The 23,902-nt window shown below is 46.3% G+C and overlaps 1 non-coding gene across 1 annotated transcript; it reads right to left on the bottom strand.

Annotated features, from left to right (window-relative positions):
* Positions 1-39: 39 nt before the first annotated feature.
* Positions 40-113, bottom strand: TRNAV-AAC. The gene has a single exon. It is a non-coding gene; the product is annotated as a tRNA-Val (tRNA).
* Positions 114-23,902: the final 23,789 nt, after the last annotated feature.

Below are 23,902 nucleotides of genomic sequence, written 5' to 3'. Positions count from 1 at the left end.
ACAATTATAAGTTCAACCAAAATAAAAATAATTGTTTTTTGGCTTCGCCCGGGTTTGAACCGGAGACCTTCAGTGTGTTAGACTGACGTGATAACCAACTACACCACGAAACCAATTGTACATTTAAAACACAAACACCTTTTAACTACCGGATGACTTACCTTGGAGTTTATTCTCTCCCCGTCCACAGTAGAGAGAGGCGACTTTTGGGCGACACCTCGCGAAGCACCTCGCCGTTGTCAGATCGGCGGGCTCCTCACCCTTTGGCGGCTGCTCCGGCAGTGGGAGGATGGGGGAGGCCCCGATCTACGACGTGTACATAGCGTAGTTTCGGTTTGGTGGCTAGCCGGCGGCGTTCGGGAGCGGGTGGCGTGGCCGGAGTGGTGTTTTGAGGTGGGGATCTTTCCCTCTGGCGGTGGCGGTTCGAGGATCTCTGCTGCTGGATCTCCGTCTTCGCGGTGCTCGCACCTCCTTGGAGTGGCGCTGCACCTTGGTCCCTCACCGGAGTCCGCGGGACGGCGGATCCGGATCTTGAAAATGCAGGAAGTTGCTGCTGGTGTTCACCATGTCGATGGCGGCGGCGGCGCAGGGCTGAGTGGCGTCGACTACCCCGTCCGTGCAGGGGATCCTCCCAATCCAAGGCTCAGGGGAGAAGGTGTGGCGGCCCGCCGGCGCAACATTCTCGTCGTCGTCCTCGGCATCGGGGTCCAGAAGGATCTGTTTGTAATTTTATCTCTGTTCTGCACTGTTCTGTAAGAACCATGGTTCAATACTATCAGTTATTTCTCGCCAAAAATAAAAACTACCGGATGATCACAAACAGAAGGTACTTTCTGATCTTCATTGAGGGGTGCATTGATAGAATTTCTGTAGAGATCAGAGGCGGCGGCTAACCTTGTGGGTGGAAGCTCACTCTCTATTCTATCTAGGGTTACACGGTACTGAGGTGAGAATATATATAGCTCAGCCACATACACAGCAGATGGGCCACATGGGCCAGAAACATAAAGCCCAGTAACGGTTCAACACTCCCCCTCAAGATGGGTGATATATATCTATCATCCCCATCTTGTCACAAGCCAAGTTGCATTCCTTTGTTCCTAGTCCTTTTGTTAAACAATCTGCAATCTGCTGTCTAGTGTTCACATAATCAATCTTGATAATTCCAGCATCTAATTTCTCCTTGATAAAGAACCTGTCAATCTCTATATGTTTGGTTCTGTCATGTTGGACTGGATTGTTTGCTATACATATTGCTGACTTGTTATCACACCAAACATTTAAATGACCATCTCTTAGCACCTTCAGCTCACGTAAGAGATTTTTTACCCATAGCATATCACTCAATCCTTCAGACATGGCACGGTATTCAGCTTCAGCGGATGACTTTGATACGACTTGTTGCTTTTTACTCCTCCATAATACTAGGTTACCTCCAACAAATACACAATATCCTGAAGTTGACCTCCTGTCATCAAGACAACTTGCCCAATCAGCATCACTATAGCCATCTATTACTAGATGTCCATTACTTCTGAACCATAACCCTTTTCCTGGAGTTCCCTTTAGGTACCTCAGAATTCGATGTACTGCATCTAGGTGACCAGTCCTTGGTTCATGCATATATCTACTTACAACGCTCACTGCATACGCAATGTCTGGCCTTGTATGACATAAATATAGCAACCTTCCTACAAGTCTTTGATAAGTTTCCTTTTCCACCAATTCTCCAGATTCAGCTGTTATCTTATAATTTTGATCAATGGGGGTTGCGGCTGCTCGACATTGCATCATTCCTGTGTCATTCAACAGGTCTAGAACATACTTGCGTTGTGACAACACTATGCCCCTTGCCGATCGTGCTATTTCTATCCCAAGAAAATACCTGAGTTGGCCAAGATCCTTCACCTCAAAAACCCTACTTAGACACTTCTTCAATCTGAGTATTTCAGCTTCATCATCCCCAGTAATTATGATATCATCCACATAAACAGCCAGAATAGTAATCCTTTGGTTTGAATGCCTGTAAAACACAGTGTGATCACCATTGCACTGTCTATATCCCATGGCACACACGGCCCTTCTAAACCGATCAAACCAGGCTCTTGGAGATTGTTTCAGACCATAGAGAGCCTTTTTTAGTTTGCACACTTTACCTCCATTTTCAGCAGCAGCCATTCCTGGTGGCACCTCCATATACACCTCTTCCTGAAGGTCACCATGCAAGAAGGCATTCTTCACATCAAGCTGATGTAGTGGCCATCCAAAATTAACTGCACAAGATATCAAGATCCTCACAGTGTTCATTTTCGCCACAGGGGCAAAGGTTCCGTCATAGTCAATCCCATATGTTTGACTATATCCCCTTGCAACCAACCTTGCCTTATACCTTTCTATCTTTCCCTCCGGACTTTGTTTGACTGTAAACACCCACTTGCATCCAACAGCTTTCTTTCCATCTGGTAAGGTAGTCAACTCCCAAGTTTGATTCTTCCTTAATGCTTCCAACTCTTCTCTCATAGCAACACACCATTTAGGATCTTGTTTTGCAACTGTCCAATCAGTAGGAATATGCACTAATTGGAGAGACGCAACAAATGCCAGATGGGAGGGTGACAAGGCTTCATAAGACACATAGTTGCTGATATCATGAACATTAAACCCATATTTCTTCACAGGTCTGCTTGTAGCTGCTCTAGTCCCCTTTCTTAGTGCAATTGGTAGGTCTGCCGATCCTCTAGTGATATTTGAGTTCACCTCCAACGGTGCACTCGATGAACTATCTTCAGCAGATTGTCTGTCTTCAGCAGATTGTTCTTCCTCTTGTATTTGTGACCCCTGTAACAAATTATCTTCCTCCCCCTGTTCATCATTCTCCCCCTGTTCAACATTCTCACGTCGCCTCCTTGTGTACACTTGAAGTTGCTTTTCTTGGCCCTGTTGTAAAGCAGTTACATGGGCACCCTGTTGTGGTGCAGTTACATGGGCACCATCAGCTTCAGACTCTGAAGAGATCAGATCCGATCCAATCACCAGCGGAGAAGGTTGACCCTTTGTTGTTGCATCAGAATTTTCTGCAGGTGTGACTGTACCGTTTGTATTCTCCCCCTCTTGATCAGCGCTCAACTGTGACAGATGATCAAGACCATCAAACAATATGCTTAAGTCTGTTTGCTCACCATAAAAGGGTTCAGATTCACGAAAGGTGACATCCATACTCACAAAAGTTCTGCGCTCAGTTGGATTCCAGCATTTATATCCTTGTTGTCCGGGAGGATAGCCAATAAAAATGCATTTCACAGCCTTGGGATCAAGCTTACTTGCTGATGGTCTGTGATCCCTGACAAAGCAAGTACAGCCGAAGACCTTGGGGGCAAAAGGAAATTTGTTTTCTCCAAATAAAAGTTCACATGGCGATTTCATGCCCAAAATCCGTGAAGGCATGCGATTAATAAGAAAGGTAGCAGTTAGAACTGCCTCACTCCATAGAAATTTCGGTACATTCATAGTGTACATGAGAGAGCGAGTTACCTCTAATATGTGTCGATTCTTTCTTTCAGCTACTCCATTTTGGGGAGGAGTATCTGGGCAGGAAGTTTGATGCATGATACCTTTCTCGGATAAGAATCTGCCAAATCTGTTGTTAACATACTCTGTCCCATTATCAGATCTGAGCATTTGTACCTGCACCCTAAATTGAGTGTTTACATATGCACAGAAGTCCTGAAAGCATTGAAACACCTCATCTTTGTGGCGTAAAAGATACACCCAGGTCATGCGGGTATAACAATCAATGAAGGTTACAAAATATTTCATTCCACTAATCGACATAGTAGGACATGTCCATACATCAGAGTGCACAAGAGCGAAGGGAGCTATACTTCTCAGCCCCTTACTCACATAAGATGTTCTGGTATGTTTAGCATACTCACATGCATCACATTTCAGTTTGTTCATGTCTACTCTACTCATTACATCAGGACAAACTTTGCTCATCTTATCAAAGGAAATGTGCCCCATTCGACAATGATGGATCATGGCCTTGCTCTCTTTATCACCTTGGACCGCTGCGAGCACCACTGAGTATCCTAGCAACTTAGGCTTCTCTCGGTCCAGGTACCATAACCCTCTACATCTGATTCCGTCCCCAAGCTTCCTTCCAGTCATCCTCTCCTGAATTAAACACATATACTTATCAAGAATAATGCGGCAATCAATCTGATCCACCAGGTTACTCAAAGAGATCAAGCTCACTGGAAATGCAGGCACATGTAGGACGAGAGGATAACTTTATGTTAGATGAACACTTGGACATCTCCAACACCTTTTACAGGTTGAGCAGTACCATCTGCAGTTTGAATGGTTTCATGGTATGTAGATGGGTACCGATTATACATCTCAAACTCTCTACTATTACCGAGTAACATGCCTTGAGGCACCGGAATCTAATACCCAATCAGAATCAAGCTTATGAGCAGCCGGAGAGACATTTTCACGTATTACCTTTGGTGTAGACAAAATGAGCAAACTGCCCGAAGCTCGTTTCTCCTTGCTTGTTCATTTTTCTTCACTTCCCCTTCAACACTTCCACGATTCTGAGTTACTGATCTACCTCCCTCCGTAAATGTCATATTGGCTCCGGCCCCTCCTTGTGGACCGCCTGAGTTGTGGTAGTAATTTCCTCCGTTTCGCCTCTACCACCTCTATAGTATCCCCTGCCATACCTGCTGCCTCTGAAACCTCCTCTGCCTCGGCGAGGTGGAGCTGTACATTGATGGACAAGGTGGCCACTTACTCCACAGTTGAAGCACTCTCTGGTCTCAGACACAAGATAGGCAGGCCTTTGTGTAAGTTCCCCTTTTCCATTGCACTTCAGTCTTGTTTCCTCTTGTGCAATAGCGGCAATAGCAGCTTCAAGTGAAGGCAACTGAGTTTCATGCATCAGATTCGCCCTCCTATTCTCAAAGTCTTGATTCAGACCCTTCAAAAACTTGAGCACTCGCTTGCCTTCAATCCATTTCTTTGCTGCCACAACACATTCAGTATGGGTGAGCACCAAAGGATCAAGATGATCCAAATCAGCCCACAACTGCTTCAGCTCCCCCACATAAGTCATCACTGATTTTTCACCTTGAGTGAGATCATGCAGTCTATCCTCAAGTTGAGAAACAAGCATCACATTTCCCTTACCAGAATACATCTGAGACAAAGCTTCCCATACCTCTTTTGCAGTAGGCAGTGCCTCAACAGATGCAGCAACTGGCGGGGTTAAAGAGCTGAGCAACCACGCAAGTATTCCTGAATCAGTAGTGCTCCATTTCTTCCACTCGGCACCTTGCTTCTCAACAGGTTCAACAACTTCTCCCAGAACATATCCTTCCAAAGCTTTCGTCTTCAGCAACAGCCGTCCTCTCCTAGACCAGCTCAAATAATTGCTAACACCCTCCAGTTTAATCTCGTTTGGTGCCAGTTCCAGCTTTTGCACCCCCTCTGCCTGTGAGACTCCAGCAAGTAGAGCCCCATCTCCTGACCTGACCACAGCCGTAGCCTCTGTAGTCTTGGCGGTGAGGATCTCCGCCAGCCTGTCCAGTGCCTTTGCCAAATCGTCTCCCATGGCTCAGCCTTGCCACAACACTTCCCTCAGACCTCCTGATGCAGAACCACCAAATCCCTCGCAGCCTCCAACAGATCCACTCACTGGGTCTTCATCTCCAGCGCCACCCCCTCCATCCTCTAGAGCTCTGATACCATGTAGAGATCAGAGGCGGCGGCTAACCTTGTGGGTGGAAGCTCACTCTCTATTCTATCTAGGGTTACACGGTACTGAGGTGAGAATATATATAGCTCAGCCACATACACAGCAGATGGGCCACATGGGCCAGAAACATAAAGCCCAGTAACGGTTCAACAATTTCACTTGTATTTCGTATCCGTGAACATATGTCTTTCTCGCGCTACACGTTTCACGGCTGATCTTGTGTAAGAGCCACAACCCAACCATGCGCTCAATGTTGTAAATGCGGTAGAAAAATGCCGTTGGTTATTTTTATTGCAAACTTAACTTGCTTTCTTCGAGAAATGCAAACTTAATTTGCTAAACAAAGAAAGCCAAGCTAGTTCGAGAAGACCTTGTACTCATCGTGCGTGCTTACTTGGTGGCACACTGGCACGGAAATTTTGTCAAAAGAGACCACCTGCCCCAATTTATTGACAAAAAAGACCACCTGTGAGACAAATTGACAAAAAAAACCACCTTGTGTGTGGCGGCAGAGCCCCCAAGCGACACGTGGAGGATGCCGCCAGGGTGTGTGGCGGCAGGGACCCGCCGCCGTGCTAACTGGCGGCACGTTAGCCACTGCTCCGCGCCGTGAGCCGCCGTCCGACCTGGTGGGCCATGCCGCCGGAGCGTGCGGCGGCATGCCTGCGTGGCACATGCCGCCAAATGTGGTGGAGGCAGGCCTCGAGCTGGAGATTCCCGGCCGACCGCGCGCGCATGGCTCCTCTCGACGAAGCATCTCCCGACAGCATCTCATGGCACAAACTTTGCGGTGGCACTGATTTTGATGCTGCAAAAGAGACAGCTGGTACTATTGCAAATTGGACTGCTTTAATTTAAACTGTTGCTAATTGTGTTGCTTTCGGTGAGTGATTGCGCATGGCTCCTCTCGACGCTGATTCTATATAAAAGGCTTGCCTCGCTCTGCAATGTCACTCTCCAGGCACTCTCACTATCATACTCATTTTTCTTCACGCACTTAGTTTTAGCTCATGTAGTTGATGTCGCTTGGTCGCTACTCAAGAATTCTCAGCTGATTCAGTGTTTGCTCAGTCTGTGATATCAAGGTAAGGATTTGAATAAGTAAGCATTACCTATTTTATTTATGTAGTTAGAACCTGATTAGTTGTGTAGTACAATTAGTTTGATTAATACATGTAATTAGGACATAAATAGCTAATTGAATGTTCCGCTTAGAATTTATGTTTGATGTATGCAACATGCCAAATATATAGGCTATGATTTTATGTGCGTAGAAATATTTCACGTACAAATGATCAACTTCTAATTAGATTAAGTAATGGTGCATATTCGAAGTAAGTACAGTAAGTAACGGTGAACATTAGTAGTAAACAATGATCTCTTCTAATTAAACTAAGTAATGGTGCATATTGGGACTAAGTAAACTAAGTAATGGTGAACATTAGTAGTAAATAATGATTTGTTCAAGATCCATGTTAAAGTAGACATATAATAGTACGATGCTGACAATATGAATGTACGGAGAGTATTAAAATAAGGTGGAAGTATTTTAAGATATAATTAGAAGTGTAGTGCAAGGGTTGAAGTTGAGGTATTAAAATCCGTCCATACTTATTTTAATTTAAGTTTGTAGTTGGTAGTATTAAAATTTGTCGCGTATTTAAAAATAGTGTTGTCTTATGTTTGGTGTTAAATTTATTATGGAATGAGTGAGCCTAGAATAGAATTATTATGGAATGATGTTAAAAATATTAAATATGGTGTTGTGTTATGATTATTTAAAAATGTTAATCACATGTTAAATATTGTTGTGTTGTAATCTAATATAATTTTAAAAATATGGTTATGCGGTAGGTACGATGGAAACTGTGTTAGTGTTTTATGGAGACGTCGTACGCGACGAATTTTCTGGTGTCGATGTGTCGCGCTGCTGAAGTCGATGAAAGTTGTAGTGACAGATATGGTCAATAGAGATTTTTTGGATGTTAGAAGATGCATCCGAGCACAGTTTGGGCGCGACATGCGTGGGAAGAAGATGACCGTTGAGGCTCTCATCATCGTAGGAGGGAATGATGGGACACCTTCCCGTTGGGGTGCTGGCAATAGATGGTACCTTTCTCACAGGAAAGTACAAGGGCACACTCTTGGTGGCGATCACAGCTGACGCAAATAATCAGCTCTTGCCTATTGCCTATGCACTTGGTGAGAGTGAAAACAAAGATAGCTGGTTATGGTTACTCAGCTGCTTGAAGATGGGGGTCGTGATAGATCGGCCCGATGTTTGCATCATATCAGATCGCAACACAGGCCTTTTGAGCGCTCTCGAAATAATCAAGAATTCATCGGACCCTCTCTGGGGGTGGCCCGACCTGGAGACAAGGTTGTGCATGAGGCACCTGGGTGCCAATTTTTACTCAAAGTTCAAGAACAAGGACTGGTTCAAGCTATTTAAGAGGATGTGCATGCGAAGAGCGAGGCGAAGATGAATGCTATTTGGGCTGGAATCAACAAAGAAATCGAGAGTGCTGCCTTGCCGCCGAGAGAAGATCGGAGGGGCCGGAGGACTGAAATAAATTTGAGTACATGGATTAATCGAACTGCCCCGATTTAAGTAAGTGGGCGCAAGCTCACGACTCAGGGGCTCGGTACGGCATAATGACCAGCAACATGTCAGAGGTTTACAATGGCGTGCTGAAAGGTGTGCGAGCCCTCCCTATCACAGCCATGATTACTGAAACTTGGATCCGGACTCTGTCATACTTTGCAGACAGAGTGCAGGTCGCAAACACACGGTATGTGATGAACAAGCAATGGTCTGAAAAGATGCAACGACATTTGGATGAGAAAGCTGAAAAATCCAAAAGTCATGGGTTTCGTCAAATTGATGCACTTAATAATAAGTGGGAAATCCACGTACGAGCCAAGTATGTGAAAGGCCACCATAGAGGATCGAGAAAGCAAGCTGTTCAACTCGGCCCCAACACGTGTGAATGCGGTTGCAACAAGCCCAAGCTTTTAGGATACCCATGTAGTCATGTCCTTAGGGCGGCTGCAGCACAGAACATCAGCGTGGAGAACTACATATCTCCCTACTTCAACATCCAGAACCTACTCGGAACTTGGAAGGAGTTCTGGACCTGGGGACTCAACGGACACTATAGGTACGAGTTTCCAGAAAGAACTACCAAATGGGTTCCGGACCCGACATTGAAGAGAACCGCGAGGGGACGACGCCAATCTCGTCGTCATAGGAATGACATGGATCATAGCCAGGCAGGATAACCTCGCCGTTGTCGCCTTTGCAGATGCCCCGGTCATGCGCGAAGGGAATGCCCTTACCGCACCAACAATAACCCTACATGATGTAATTTTTTGTTTTCAAATATTTGTATGTTTGGTGTGCTGTAATAAAGAGACATGTATTAATGTATTATTATATGATTATCGTATCGCTGAATGCATACATATTTTAATTAAATTTTTACGAATGTCTGATTAATGTATTAATGTATGATTATACCATCGATGGATGCAGGTTATGATGTCGGATTTGCCAGACCTGTTGTGAAGATCCTGCGATGCCGGACACCGTTGCCACCTCTGGTTGAACCCGGATGCGCACTCAAACCCACCTCCGACCTTCAGGGTACGAACCATTAAGAACAGGTTTCTTGTTAACAATATTTATGAGGAACATCTCAGGGCCCATGGACTTCTACCATTTTCTAAGCTTACATCGAGCAAGGATAAGTTCACGTTAGACCCATCTATTCTATCGGCCCTTGTTGATCGTTGGAGACCTGAAACCCACACCTTCCACTTAAGTTGTGGGGAGCTGACTCCTACGCTGAAAGATATTTCCATGATCACTTGTTTGCCAATCAAGGGTACTCCTTTGGTCCCTGCCGCTTATTCTAGTATTTGGCCGACTGAGGTACAGGACCATCTTGGCGTGGCAATGCCTGCTACGAGCCGCGGAGGGTCACGTCCAAGTGGGGTCCCTCTAAGCTGGTTGGTCAATAATTTTCAAGAGTTACCAGCTGAAGCAGCGTCTGCGATCATGAGGCGACATCTTTTTGCGTATTTACTGTACCTATTTGGTATAATGTTTCCTTCGTCCCATGGTGATATTGTTCTCCCGGGTCTTATTAAGATAGCCGAGAACATAGTAGATTCGCCTCCACCACCCAGCCCTATATACAACTTTGGTTCTGCAATGCTCGCGTATACCTATAGGGGGTTGTGTGATGCAACAAAGAAATCCAGGGCATCTTCAAAGGGACATATACTTGCTGTAAGCGCAGAGTTTCTTCAGCTATGGTCGTGGGAGTACCTACCAGTTGGGCGTCCCCACATCCTGAAACCAGTTCACCCATACGGCGGCGAGACCGAACAATATGCCCCTCTTACTTTTGGAAGTCGTTGGGTACATGCAAAAAAAAGGTGGTCAAATAATGTAGCACACGGTTGCTACCCCGAATACAACCAACAGTTTGAGGAGCTACAAGAGACCATGGTCAAATGGGACCCATATACGGAACATGACGTGTACATTGTCCAGGGTCTTGTTAAACCACCACCAGATATGCTGCGAGACATACGGTTGTGGTTCACACGATGCAACCTACTCTTTATTTGGATGGTTGAGCCATACAACACAGAGCGTGTCATGCGACAGTTTGGTAAGCATCAGGATATTATCCCACCATCACCAAGACGCCTTGTTGCTGATGTTCATACGTAAGTTCGGTCACTGTAATAGAAACAATGAATTGCACTTCAATTAATCTATTTCATTATGTAATAAAATTTATTGGATTGTAGACAAGACAATAAAGGCATGAGTTGTTTCGACTGGAGTCAGCGTAATCAAACATGGATTACGAAATGGATTGATCAAGCAGAGTCCGATGGAGTACGCGAAAATAGGTAATTACATATTTTAATTCATCTTATCATCATGTACCTTCTAATGTAATTTATCACTGATGCAGAAGGTACAACGGTGAGATACTGCCAACGTATAATGAATGGTATCGCGCTAGCACACGGACTCTCCTCACCGGTCCCCCACCATCGAGTCCGACACACCTCACATGGGCCTCAGCTTACCACCGTGACACTTCGGTACTTTTTATATAATTGTAATTAAGAAAATATGTGTTTATAGACAATATTAATTTTTTAATTCCATTCAGATCGACGAGTTCAGGCAGATCGCACAGGACGCCCAGGACACTTTGAACTTGCGCAACATGGATAGTACGGAGGGAAAATCCATGGTAAAACATGTTTTTAATACTGCCATTAAAGGGCTTAGGCGTCTTGGTTGCAGTCGCCATGATGATGTTGTCAGTAGAGCATTCGACATGTCAGAGGCACCGTCGAACAGACCGAGTATGGTACGTGTGAGCCAGCCATCCGCCACACCCGACCGTACCAGTTCCCTCTACCTCGCATACATCTAATCAACGACGCGACTCATCTCTACTTGAACGATCTAAGTCCGCACACATATCTCAACGCCATGACGCCACACATGTAATCAACATGCGTACATACATTCCTCCTGAACTTACAACAATGACACATTTTTTTTCCAATTGTATTAGGAGGACGATCATTTTCCGTCATATCCATCTGGACAACGATTCTCCTACACAGAAGGCGAATAATCCCAAAGATTCAACACTCAGGTATGCTCATATTTAATAATTACCTACCAACACGTGATTATTTACATGCCTACTAATAACATGTCGTTTACGTTCGCAGGAATCTGTTGACCCTACGTGGTCCAACATGGGAGCTGGTTTAGGCCACAATATGCCTCCGCTGCGTGGTCGTGACCACATGCAATCGCAATACCCAACTCAGGTTAATTCATGTTAATTACATACATGATTATTGCGTGCATGTTTCTGACGGAGCCATTCAATACGCAGGAATCTTTAATCCCGACATGGCCCGATATGACGCAGCAACCACAATACTACGACAGCACTTTCCAACAACCTCGTGATGATGTTACCGGGATAGTTGAAGAATTCTTTGGAGGTGCTATTTTCGGCACAGATGCCAGTTTGATTCCCCCAAATCAGGAATCTCCATACATATTTCAGACTCCATCGCCAGTAGATGAGACACGTACAGAGGATGTGGAAAAGCAGTACGGCCGAGGTTTGCGTCCACCTCATCCCCCTCGTCCCCGGTTGTCGCCTTCCGGTCCAAGGCCATGGCAGCAACGTCGTCGTCGTCGACAGGAATGATACAAATGGACCTTACTTCTATGTATCATATATTTATCTATGCGCGCGACAGGCATCTATAATCTCTAAATAGGAGCACCCCACTAAAGTGAATTCTCTCAACATGCAAACTATCCACCTCATCAACCATCTATAAGCTGCCACCTAAGAAAATATTCCACCTAATAAAAAAAATCATACCCTGCCACGTAAGCATATCTGCCACTACCGAAACAACAAATTATGAGTAGAGAAAATAAATCTGTCAGCCACAACACATCTCCGCCTTCTGGTTTCTAACTCGGCATTTATTCTCCCTCCTCCCATTCCTCTTCCGGTTCAGGTTCCTACTCCACAATCTCCAGCAATAAGTAGTACGCATAATTTGGTGAAGGCGAGCGAGCGTGAGTGCTTTTAAATTCCTTGCTTCACTGCGATACGCTCTAAACTCAGCGTCCCGCACAGAGTTGGACATCAGCACCAATGCATCTCATCGTATATCTCTCCTTTACCGTATCAGGCGGGGACTAGGTCTGCCTTCGTATGTTGTTTCAGGCGGAAGCTTAAGTTCTGGGTGCAGTAGGTGTTCTGATCACTGATGAGGTTAATGGCCGGACGACAATGTTAATGAAGCTCTGTAGCGTCAGGAAGGCCCCCGAGCAGCAAGAAGGGTAGTTCTCACAAATCGCAATATAGGGAAATATGGACAAAATATTCTGGAATTACTTGCCTCATATTTTTTATTGATTCGAATTTAGGCAAGGATTTTTAGGACCCCTTCTGCAATTTGACTGATCTATGCCTTTATGTTTTTGTCAGGATTTCCATGATCATGAGAAACAACTGGACGGATTTCAGGATTTGTGCGGATCACAGAGATGGATTTCATATCCGCCAAAATCGGAAGAATTATCATCAATATTGCTCTATGCCGCCGGCCTTCTCTACCAGAGTTCCAGATAAGCCGTCATCTCACCTAGATTGTCACGTATATATCTAAGATCGAACTGTCAAACTCCGCTACTCAACATCTCATGGATCCAGTAGTCGGGCAAATTCTTATCTGCTGTTTAATATTTGGTTAGTTTTCTCTCGATGACATATTTTTCTCTTATTTTTCCGCAGCCTGTGTAAGTTCATGTTCTGAACTTCTGATTTATTCCCGCGGCGTGCAAGCGAAAAGGTTCATACTTATCAGTCGGAGAAACCGATGCAGATAAGAAAATGAACTGCATGCTCGTGTGATAAAACTATGCATTTTGAAGATTCTTATGTTACTTTCTTTGGACATCACTATTCTGCAATTTTTGTTTTTGCAAATTGTTTACTGTTATGATCTTTTCTAGGTGTTGTTATGAATATTTTCCTCCAAAGCTTTCATCAGTTTGGTTGTACTCATGTTTTTCATTCGGGTTAGTGCACTGGAAATGGAGATATGGATAGTACAAAGAGATTATCGGTGGGTTAAGTGCACTGGAAATGGATACTTTAGACAGTCCAAGGAGATTACTGGATTTTTCATGTATACTGAATAGAAAACTCTGTAAGGGGATTATGTATGCACATTTATATCAGAGTGATTAAGTGTCCTGACATTGTCAAAGTTTTTCCTTCACAATTAGTTGCTTCGTAGGTTCAAACAACAGGTTTACTTTGGTAGATCGAAACTATTATACATGTCGCAAAGCATGTGTCCTTTCTAATTTGAAAAAGAGCGCCAAAAAAGTCGCAAAGTGCTGCTACAAACAAAAACCTAAGGTACACAAAAGATGAAAAACAAATAAAAAAAGAACAGAGAAGGTGTTGAGAGGTTTCCCACATATGTTTTTCTTTTGGGGTGCAAGAAAATTCAGATCTTGATTTATCATACACAAATAAGAAATCATAATCTCTTCTAAAATTACACTTTCCTTTTGCACTGGTACAATAACTACACGAAGGAAATCTTTTTGTCTATCAGCTGAAAAGAACATGATACAAAGTAAAGCAACGACTGTTCCCTAAAGAAAAGTAAAGCAACGACTAGGCTTTGTTTTAAGGATAAAGCAACGACAGGTGTGTCACACAACATGAACTGTCCAAGATATGTCTTATCGGAAGTGAGTCATTTTAGAGATAGGTTAACCTATGAACTATTTAATTCTTATTGTATGGCCATTTAGATACTTGAATTTGTGATTTCCAACAAAGCGGGAAAACAATACCCGATTTCCGGTTTTAGATACATGGAAACTGAGCAAAAAAATCTCGCCGCAACGCGCGGGGTATCATCTAGTTTAATCTATGTATGATACATTTTTCTATGTATCTCGGAGACATATTAATATTAGTTCCAATAAGTTTAATTTCTAAATTAACTCCAATAAATAAGATGCAACATAAGTAAAAACGTTTAAGATACAACATAATAACTGCAACGAATTTTAAGATACAACGCGAAAGTAAAACTGAAATTAACATACATAGCTAGTACAACAGATCACTCTATTTGCCCTGTGTCCACCGTGGCCATTTTCCGGACTTGTCGCCGCGTTCTTCTGCCGCTTGCGCCTCGGCAGCTCTTTCCCTTAATCTCTTCCTCTCCGCTTCACGGGCCTCTCTGCGCACCTCTTCCTCTGCATACCTACGTGCAGCCTCATCATCCATCCTCTTCTGATTCACCTCATGATTTCGAGCTTGCTCCGCCCTTAATTTTTGTATCTGTCTCTCTCTTTCTGCTTTATCATTAGCAATAGCCTTTTTGAAACGCTCCTCCTCATGGAACCTTGCCCATGCACGCCGTTGTTTCTCTTCCACCTCGCGGCGTGCCCACTCCGGCTGCTCCTGGTCTATCCAGTGAAACCACATGCAAAGGGGCGGGGGGACTGCAACACAAATAATACGGTTAATAAACGAAAATTAATGACATACAATTAATTTTTTTAATCATGTTGTTACAACATACCGCAGGCCTCGAGGATGATGAACTTGTTTGCCTGGGTGGATCATGATCATAGCTCGCGCACATGAAATATTTCATGCCGAACTTATCAGAAAAATCAACCACCTCCTTCACCTTCGCAAGGCGGCCGCACCAACACCTCTCTGCTCTCACCCCGGTGGCAAGCTTGCATTCTTACCCTTCATCAGCCTAAAATCCTAGTCAGAGCAAGGTACACTCATACTCACTTCAATATTTTGCGCACGAAAGAGAGACGCGGAGAAGGCAAACTCGATCCTGCTGTTTCATTTCTATGCGGGTAAGACGGCTTATATAGCCTTCAATTAGTGTGAGCCGTACCAACAAAGTAGTGCAGAATTATTCGTATCGGCTGTCGGTGCTCTAATTGCTGTATCAGCACAGAATTCGTACACATATAGGCCGCTTTCGGTGGTTAACTTCATGTATCGAGCGGGAATCTCTGACAGTTTCAGGTCAGTGCAGCGAATTATCAAAATTAGTGTCATGGATGGGGCCTGTCGGCCTGATTTCCCGCTCAGACCTGCCTCAAAGTCAGTGCCGGTTGGAGTTGGGCCGGGCCCTGCCTCCACTCTCCTTGGCGGCAGCCTCCACGTCAGCCTGCCGCCGCACGCTCCGGCGGCATGGCCCGCGACGGTCGACGGCGGCTCACGGCGCGGAGCAACGGCTAACGTGCCGCCAGCCAGCTCGGCGGCGGGCCCCTGCCGCCACACACAACGGCGGCATCCTCCACGTGTCGCTTGGGGGCTCTGCCGTCAGACACAAGGTGGTCTTTTTTGTTAATTTGTCTCATAGGTGGTCCTTTTTGTCAATGAATTGGGGCAGGTGATCTCTTTTGACAAAATTTCCACTGGCACGAGAGCGGATGGATTAGGATAATTTACCTTCTTCCTAGCTCGTCACTTTGTATGGTTAGAAAGATAGAGTCAACCAATTTTAACTTCTTTTGAATATATACTACCTTTTTCTTAGCTCACCATTATTGTGAATGCATATTTGAAGTTCAACTGTTGTTCGCAAGGTTTGCGCCGCGTAACACTGCTGGACGTCGGATCCTAACTAGCGTGGGTTGCCGCATTAGTAGACTTGAGCAGTGGCGGATCTAGGATTTTACGCTAGGGTGGGGCAAGACAATTAATTTTTTTTGCGTGTAACACGAATTCAGTATGAGTTTTCCGGTTACATTGAATCAACATGCTTTGATAGTTCTGCAATGTCACTATTCTTCTTGTTTTGTGGTATGCAAAATAAATCAAGTCAAATCTCCAGTTACACTGAATCAATTTACATATTGTTGGCCATTAATGAATCGATGTCCACTTCTGCAATGCAAAATGATGGTGTATTTTGAAAGAGAGAAGGAACCAGGATCTAACACCTGAAGAGATGAAGCGGAGAGGAAATTTCGTGCGCGGCCTTCGCAGCGTCACTCTGTAGTTCGAGCTTGATGCCGGTGTGGCGGTGTCTGCCCGGCGCCGTATGAAGCCTCACCGGTCGCCGATCGGCCGCGCCAAGGAGACTATGGGCCACTTCTTTTGGGCTTCTAGGCCAGCTTCGAGCCGGTGCACCGCTGAAGCCCAAAAGAAGTCTCCAGTTTCTTTTCGGCTTATTTTCACCGAGAAGCTCGAGTTACGTGTATATGGAGAAACTGCTAGCGACCAGTTTTTGGGCAGCTTCCCGAGCTTCTCCGCTTGGAATCGAAACGGTACGTAGAGCTACCCCTTTTGTTGGTTCTATTTACAGGAAAATGCCCTTCCGCAAGATAACGTTTGGAGAAGCGGATGCAAAAGAAAAAAAAGGCAGACTCGCAGCCGTCCGCATCGCTTCGTCCCTGGAGGCATCGCTCGCATGAACCCGAGCTAGGGTTCCGCGTTGCCGCCGCCGCCTCTTCACCACGCCTGAACCCGCCGCCGATTGTTCCGCTCCAGCAGCGCACGCCCCGCCGTCTTCTCCGCCGCATCTCGCGCCCCCCATCTCCAGCAGCAGTTGTGACCTCGCCAGCCTCTCCTCCAGCAGACCGCCGCGAACAGCGAGCTGGCTGCTCCGCCCTCGCAGGCCTTCCGCCGCTGCTTGAGGCCGCTAGTAGATGCCGCTGGAATCCCTCGTTCGTTCCCGGCGGCGACCTTCTGCCCGCCAACCCACCTCGTCCCCGACCCAGTTCGAGAGTGGGCTCTGCTGACAGAGCGATTAACCTTGGCATGACATCCTGACAGAGTGACAGAGCGATTTGATCAGCTGCTCCTAACCCCGCATTAACCTACGCATCAACGTATTTTGGATGGAGTTCGCCTGTATTCTGCAATGATCATTTTGTTTCTGATCAAACAAGGTGGATCATTTCTGGCTGACGTCTTTGGTTCAACAATTATATATACTAATGTTACCCATTAATTAGTGCATTCTTACAGTTCAGGGGCATTGCAGACTTTATCCAAGTCGGCATGAAGCATAAGCCCGAATTCCATAAGCTCAAAAGAATAGGAAGATCAGTTTTTGGAAGCTTCTTGCCACCGGAGTTTCTCCCCACCGGAAATCATAAGCCAGCTTCTCTATAAGCATAAGCCCAAAAGAAGTGGCCCTATGTAGATCGAGGATCGCCTAGCAAGGAGACGTATGCCTGATGGGATCTGCGAACGGAAGTCCAGGGATATCGTTGACTGTTTGTCTTCGAGCAGGCCGGGCCTAAATATTTACGCTAATGTCTCGTTCTTTTTTTTTTTCTCAAACATACTTATGTGCAACGGGCCTAATTCTTAGGGTGGGGCGTGCCCCACCCTTCCACACTGCTGGATAAGCCTTTTTTTTGAGATGGACTGCTGGATAAGCCTTGTGTAAACGAGAACGTGGAACACCTCTAGTTAGATATCGGTTCGCGCGAGGAAACTGGTTCTATGTTCTGAGTTGGATTAGTTTTCAGCATTTGACACCCCAATTGTCAGAGACGCTACATACGGGAATGGTGGCTTCGTTGCTAGGGACATATTCCGGCTAAGCTTTATAGCAGGTTCAATTCAGTGGCGATGTGCATGCCTTGTTCCATCTGGCTCAAGTGCAACAGTAGGAATTTTGAAGCAACGATGTTCTCCCCTTGGCAGGTTGCTAGTAAAGAAAAAAAAACGAGTGTAGGGAGTGGAAACTGGTAGGAGGTGGTAGTCTAGCGAGAGTATATCCCTAGTGTAATTGTGTGGTGGGTAATAGCGTTAGCTGGCAACGGTGCTTGACCTCGCATCAATTACGTGTTCATATATTAGACAAAGAGGTGAAGGAAAAACCCAATACAATATGTAACAGACCGGACGCGGCGTTTTGGCTCGTACGCCCAGATGGTCATATTATCTAGACCATCCATGTAACATGAAAATCTGTACATGTCAGGTTTTGGCAGGAGATACATGCGTTTAGAAATTGTCGTATTGTGCCCACCATATTGATGTAGCGTAGAGTAATTAATGTGGTAGGTTTCCCACACGGTTAGATCTGACGACGCATTTCTTGTACCAGCAGAACATGAAAATGTATAATAGTTTGTACAGTTGGAACATAATTTTTGTAGCCTTCGTTTGCAAACTTCAGAGCAACCGCGCCCCATGTGATAAGTTTTCTGAAGCGGTGGGAGGGGAATATGTTAGAGATATATTTGATATAGATATAGGGTAGAATAGAATTTGTAATCTCAACTTATCTTATTTTTAGGAAAGCCCTCGTAGCCTCCAAATTTGTAACACGTTCGAGTGGCTCAATATAATATCCGCCATATTCCGGTAATCTCTTTTTACCGTTCTACATGGTATCAGCTCAAGATCCTAGATCTAGCTGCCGCACATCACTACTAGGAAAAGGGCAATCTGTGGCGCACCACATATTGCCTTCAGTGGCGCACTAGTGGTGCGCCACTGCTATCACGCCACTGCTAACTCCTAGTAGTGGCGCACTAGGGGTGCGCCACTACTAGCCTGGATAACAGTGGTGCCTTTGCGTGGTGGGCCATTGACATGTCCGGCAGTGCGCCACTATTACTCCAAAGTGGTGCGCCACTTGTTGGTCGATGGCGGTGCGCCTGCCTTGTGTAGACGAGGTGCGCCACTGCTACCGTTTTGCGTGCGCCACTTGTTTCGGCGAGGTGGTGCGCCAGCTGCTGCGTGTGGACGTGCGCCCACTGCTGTCTTCGGGACGTGCGCCACTGCTGCGAGGTTCCTGGTGCGCCAGCTGCTAGTCTCGGAGGGGATCACGGGGTAGTGCGCCACTTGGATCCGAGAGCGGTGCGCCATTGCTACTTAGTGGACGTGCGCCACGAGATGGGCCTCCGGTGCGCCTTTGCTACAATTTCGAATTTTTTTGTACCTGGCAGGTATTTATACAGGTTGTATATCACAGTACAATAGCACAATACAGGATATATAACACCATATAAACAATAGCACAGCTTATCCATACATAGTTCTTCACATTAGCCCCACATGATTCACAAGATTTCACATTAGAGAAGTTACGAGGTTACAATGCAAGTTACGGAGTTACAAATTCACAAATGAGATAGTGGTTACACAAGCTCGATCATCTAAACTACCATCACATAGAAGAGAGCTAGAGTCACTACTAGCACCGCCCCGATGAAAGTGGTCTTCATCCGGTTCCTCCTTCGCTCCGTCCTCTCTCCCGCCACATAGCGTGCGTATCTGTCTTCGGCCTCCGCTCTAGTGGTGTACCCTTTGTAGCTGTTACCACTAAAACGGTGAACCTGTCTCCGACACTCCTCCCAGTCGTCGTAGACTCCGGGAACCTTGCCCTTGTACTCGACATACCACGTCATATCTGCACATATATGAACAAGCCAAAGAAACATTAGTGCACGCTCACAGATGTTTGCAATGAATAAGAGCAAACTCAAAAACGATCCAAGTAGTATGAACTAAAAGGCATACCTCATACATTGTTGGTCGGAATAAATATTAACATTTAGGGAAGGGGTCAGCGAAACCAAGTAGGATGCACAAGAGATTGATACTTGTGTCATCGCACCAGGTTCACTGACCCCTCCCCCAAGTGTATAGGTGACCAAACATTCTAATCATCGGCATTTTGAGATACCAAAGCAAATGGAATGACAAGGGCCTCATACATTGTTGGTCCAAAAAAATATTAACATTTAGGGAAGGAGTTAGCGAGACCAAGTAGGATGCACAAGAGATTGATATTTGTGTCATCGCACCAGGCTCACTAACGCCTCCCCCAAGTGTAGTGACCACACAATTTAATCATCGGCCAATGCAATTAAGAAGTGCCAACTCAAATAAGAGACAAGTAGCTAGTATGAACTAAATGGAATGCCTCATACATTGTTGGTCGAAACAAATATGAACATCCCGGGATGGCGTTAGTGAGGCCAAGTAGGATGCACAAGAGATTGATATTTGTGCCATCACACGAGGCTCACTAGCGACACCCCGGAGTGTACAGTTGACCGAACATTCTAATCATCGGCACTAAAATGGAAGAAAGAGCCAAGTGGTATCAACTAAATAGCATATGCCTCATACATTGTTGGTCAAAACAAATATTAACATTCCGTGAAGGAGTCGACGAGACCGGGTAGGATGCACAAGAGATTGATATTTGTGCCATCACACCAGAGCTCGCTGATGCCTTCACGGAGTGTACAGGTGACCAACCATTCTAATCATCGGCATTACGAAAAACCAAAGCAAATGGAATGACGAGGGCCTCATACATTGTTGGTCAAAACAAATTTTAACATTCGGGGATGGAGTAAGCGAGGCCGGGTAGGATGCACAAGACATGGATATTTGTGCCATCACACCAGGCTCGCTTGCTCCACCCCCGAGTGTACAAGTGACCAACCATTCTAATCATCGGCATATGCAAACAAAATTAACGACCAAATCAAGTGCAGAAAACGACAGAGCCATATATAAGTTCACAAACATAGCCGAACTAGTAATTAAACAGACATGCAAGTAAAGTGTTGGATAAAGTTTATTACAACACAAGCTCGTCTTTAGTTCACAACTACATAACTAGGCTCGCACATCAAGACTCGGCTAAAGGGACTTAGGAGCGTGCATAAAACCGCCGCCTTTCTTCAAGCACATCCATGAGCGGTAGTCATCACCCTGCATTTGGAGCATTGTGTCTATGTCACTATTCGTCGGCTGATAGCCGACATAGAACTCCCCCGCGCTTATAAGGACATCTTGAAAGATGATTTCACAGAACTCTACTTGGATGCGAAAGAACTCTTGCTTGATGCTGTCGTCCCGGATCCGCGACAAGCCGTTGCCCCAGTCTCTGAGATGCTCAGGCAGCGTAAGCTGCTGCTGGTTCCGTATGAACGCCTCCATGTGGTGGAGGGCGTAGTAGGCATCCTTCTTACTAGAAGGCTGCTTCTTGACGCAGGGGAAATTTGTTATGTGCTTGAACACGTGCTTCCCGTACCTACGGTTTGACCTCTCCATGATGCCTTTAGCTTTGACGTAGCCATTGAGAGCATCATCAAGTACAGCCTTGACATTCGTGTAGTCCGTGCTTGACTTACTCTCCGCATCAAAGTATGTGGCCGTGAAATATTTCGGGGTTATGGAGATGAGTGTGCAGGTATTGTCTCTGCGTATAGAACACATAATTTTTAAGAATAGGACGATGGAAATCTAAAAAAATCACGTGTTAAGACCGGTGAGGGGATGACTTACTCGGGAAATACATGCAGGAGGAGGTTGTACTTCTTCTGGTTCGCTAGAAAGAAGCCTTTGAGGTACTCGGACGCCACTTTCCGGTCACCGGCGCTGGCCAAGTGGACGGCACACATGTAGAAGGGGTCGGCTATCGCGATGCCCGGGGTCTTGTCTCTAATGATCCGCATCGCCTTACTGATCGAGTATAGGCGAACAAAGGTGTAGTGCAGCGGATAACTGTTCAACATGGCGAAGATGTCATCATACGGCAAGAAGATCTTCTGGGCGAAGCCGCTATCAACAAAGCCATGGCCCGAGGGCACCTTGGCCACATACACCGGGTATCCATTATCTTTCTCCCTGAGACGCCGCTCCTCCATATGCCAAACACCGTCCACCAGAGATCGCATAGGACCGGGTGCAGCATCGTCCAATCTTTTAATTAGCATCGGCTCACCCGACACATGCACCCTCGACTCGATATCCTTGGGCACTGGTGGCCCGTCCTGAGCACGGATCGGTGCCGGCTGGCTGGCAGACTTGTCGTCCTTCTTCTTTCTTTTTCGTCCCTTCGCCTTCGTATTTATTGGGACTGCATTCTCCTCTTCGCAAGCCTTCTTTAGTGTGTTAGGACTGATAACACTTCTCACCTCGGCTATCGGCTGAGTGTCGGTGAAGTCGGCAGCTGGAGGCGTCTCCTGAGAACAGAATAGGCGCCGCTTGTTGCAATAGGTTTTCCCATCGGCGACAACTTGAGAGGGTTGGCCAATGAGATCATAGTCCATCGCAAAATCGTAATTGCAGTCAAGGTTGGCAAAAATATTGTCCTCGTCCGGACCATCGTGAGGATCTTGTGCCATATGCATGTCCTCGTTGGCTGATGGCGGCACCGTTGGGGTGGTCTTGCTATGGCTTGGCGCCGGCACGGCTTGGGGTGCTGTCCGTGGGTGGTGTTGCTCGCCCCCAAAACGAATCTGGCTCTTTGGCCAAACCATGGACCAATTGAAGCATTGGTGGAGGGTAAGGACCTCATCTTCGTCGGCACCATGGGGTTGAAAGGGAGGTACCACGTCGTCGTAGCCACTAAGCACCCGAACCAGTTGAATCCTATACACGTCGGGTGCCATGGGTACACCGTGTAACTGGCGGTTGCTCAGTTGAACGATTTTGGCCTTGGCAACATCGATCAACTCGCCGTTCACAAAATGGAGGAGAGTGCATGGGACGTCGGCGGCGGAACCCTGCGGAAAACATGTAGGGCATTAGGGATGGCTAGCGTAGTCAAAGGCAAGGATATGGAAGTCATCGGAGACGAGGGTTGGTTACCGTGATGGCGTCCAGCTCGGCTAAGGTCGAGGCACCGCCGGCGGCGGGCGTGCCACTGATGGAGTGGCCGCTTGTTGGCGCGGTGCCGGGCGGCGTATTATCCGCAGTGACGGGTGCATTGAGCTGAAGTAATGGCGCCGCGGGAGACACCAAGGTTGGCGCCGCCGGAGACACCATTGTTGCCACCTGCGGACTCATCAATGGCTCCACGTTGTGCGAGTTGCTGCTCGTGAAACTGGGAACCGGGGGAGGTGATACGTCTCCGACGTATCGATAATTTCTTATGTTCTATGCCATATTATTGATGATACCTACATGTTTTATGCACACTTTATGTCATATTCGTGCATTTTCTGGAACTAACCTATTAACAAGATGCCGAAGTGCCGATTCTCTGTTTCTAGCTGTTTTTGGTTTCAGAAATCCTAGTAACGAAATATTCTCGGAATTGGACGAAATCAAGACCCAGGGGCCTATTTCGCCACGAACCTTCCAGAAGACCGAAGAGCATACGAAGTGGGGCCACGAGGTGGCCAGACCACAAGGCGGCGTGGCCAAGGAGGGGCCCGCGCCGCCCTATGGTGTGGGCCCCTCGTCGGCCCTCCGACTCGCCCTTCCGCCTACTTAAAGCCTCCGTCGCGAAACCCCCGATGCGAAAAACCACGATACGGAAAACCTTGCGAGACGCCGCCGCCGCCAATCCCATCTCGGGGGATTACGGAGATCTCCTCCGGCACCCTGCCGGAGAGGGGATTCATCTCCCGGAGGACTCTACACCGCCATGGTCGCCTCCGGAGTGATGAGTGAGTAGTTCACCCCTCGGACTATGGGTCCATAGCGGTAGCTAGATGGTTGTCTTCTCCTCATTTTGCTTCATTGTTGGATCTTGTGAGCTGCCTAACATGATCAAGATCATCTATCT

This window comes from Lolium rigidum, chromosome 6 (assembly GCF_022539505.1).
Source record: "Lolium rigidum isolate FL_2022 chromosome 6, APGP_CSIRO_Lrig_0.1, whole genome shotgun sequence".
NCBI classification, from domain to species: Eukaryota; Viridiplantae; Streptophyta; class Magnoliopsida; order Poales; family Poaceae; genus Lolium; species Lolium rigidum.
This window is presented reverse-complemented; position numbering and strand designations above follow the sequence as displayed.